The sequence below is a fragment of the Morus notabilis genome, unplaced genomic scaffold, assembly GCF_000414095.1.
Source record: "Morus notabilis unplaced genomic scaffold, ASM41409v2 Scaffold6, whole genome shotgun sequence".
Lineage (NCBI taxonomy): Eukaryota > Viridiplantae > Streptophyta > Magnoliopsida > Rosales > Moraceae > Morus > Morus notabilis.
The window spans coordinates 323098-325658 of NW_010363960.1; positions in this window are offsets into that span (position 1 = coordinate 323098).

The window sequence follows — 2561 nt, forward strand, 5'->3', positions numbered from 1 at the left end:
CAACAATATGTAGTTGACGCATATGCCTGTGTAGAGGATGATAGATTTGATTACATTAAAAAAAATTAAAAAAATTTAACATCAGAATTTTATCAAGGAATTCAGGATGCTATTACAAAAGGAGATACGAATGCACAGGTAATAGGTAAAAGAATTATTCTTCCTTCCAGTCATAGTGGAAGTCCTAGATACATGATCTAAAACTACCATGACGCAATGGCTATTTGTACATATTACGGAAATCCTGATTTATTCATAACATTTACATGTAATCCAAAATGGCCAGAAATTACTAGAGCTTTAATAAAAATACCTGGTTCTAATTCTGCTGATATACCTAATATTATCGTAAGAGTTTTTAAAATGAAATTTGAACATTTTTTATCAACAATAAAAAATCAAAAAATTTTCGGAAGAATTGTAGCAGGTTAGTATATTCTTTCGACATCTGAGTTTTTTTTATTACCTATAAACACTAAATAATATTAAATATTTCTTCTATTAAAAATATCTAAACTAAATTTTTTGTTCAACTTTTGTAGATCTGTACGTAATAGAATTTCAGAAATGGGGTTTGCCACATTGTCACTTCCTGTTTTGGTTACATACCGACGATAAACTACATGATCCATCAAAAATTGATAAATTTATTTCTGCCGAAATTCCTGACCCACAAAAAAACAAAATAAAATACAGTGTTGTTGCTGAATTTATGATGCATGGACCATCTGGAATAGCAAAACTAACTGCTCAATGTATGAAAGACTCAGAATGTTCCAAAAAATTCCCGAAACAAATTAAAAATGAAACATATATTGAGGATAATGGAATTGTCAATTATAAAAGAAGAGTTACAAATTTCTACGTTGAAAAAGACGGTATTAAATTAGATAATAGATATGTTGTCCCACATAATATAGATCTATGTCTTAAATCTAATGCTCACATTAATGTAGAAATCTGCTCTCAGTCAATGCTTATAAAATATTTATTTAAATATTTAACAAAAGGACCTGATAGAATAAGAGCAGTCATAGAAAAAAATATTTGTATAGAAAAGTGCGGGGCAATTATTTATGAAGAAATAGATGAAATAAAAAATTATATTAATTGTAGATACATAACACCCTATGAAGTGTTATGGCGTTTATACGAATATCCAATACACTATAGAAACCCAGTCATTCAACGATTGTCAATACATTTACCAAAAATGCAAAACATAACATTTAGATCAAACCAACATCTACTCGATATAATGAAACAACCAGATATTCATAAAACAACTCTAACTGAATGGATGGAAATGAATAAAACTGATATCAATGCTAGAAATCTAACTTATAATGAATTTTCAACTAGGTATGTTTGGAATAACAGATATAAATATTGGTCTTCTAGACAAATAGGACATACAATAGGCCGATCATATTATATCCATCCAAACTCTGGATAATTATATTATCTAAAATTGTTACTAAACCATCGAAAAGGAATAACAAGCTATGAAAATCTTCGAACTATCGATAACATAATACATCAAACATATCAGGCAGCATGTTATGCATTAGGTTTATTAGGAGATGACAGAGAATGAGAACAATCAATATTAGAAGCATCTTTTTGGTCTACATCATCACAGCTACGACATTTATTTATTATTATACTATTATTTTGCAATGTAAATAATCCACTTAAATTACTCGAAAAAAAACTGGAAACTTATGACTGATGATATCTTATACAAAGTTAAAAAAAAATTTAACAACCCATATTTTGAAATACCAGAAAATGATTTATATAATTTTACATTACACGAACTAGAAAAATTATTAAACCTAAATTCATCAACTTTAGCTCATTTTAATCTACCCCTACCTACTGGTTCACTAATAAATGATTTAAACAATAAACTTTTAAGAGAGGAACTTAATTATGATATAAATAAATTAAAAATAGAAAATTCTATGTTAGAAATTAATTTAAACAATGAACAGTGAATTATTTACCATAAGATTTTAGAATCTGTTGTTGACAAACAAAACAACTTATTTTTTATTTATGGCCATGGAGGAACTAGGAAAACATATTTGTGGAATACAATTATAACAAAAATTAGATCTAATAATGAAATAATCCTAGCTGTCGCATCTTCAGGAATAGCATCACTATTATTGCCAAAGGAAGAACTGCAGATTCTAGATTTCGAATACCATTATCGATGGATAAATTTTCAACATGTCATATAAAAAAAGGAACCCAATTAGCACATTTAATTGAAAAAACATCATTAATTTTATGGGATGAAGCACCTATGACTAATAAATATTACTTTGAGGCACTAGATAAAACACTTCAGGATTTACGTAACAATTTTGACCAACCATTTGGCGGAATGACAGTTATTCCTGGGGGTGATTTTCGACAAATCCTACCTGTTTTACCTACCAGAACAAAAGAACACATAATAGATGCATGCATAAATAATTCATATTTATGGCCACACTTTAAGGTTTTAACATTAACAGAAAATATGCGATTAAAACATTTTAATACAACAT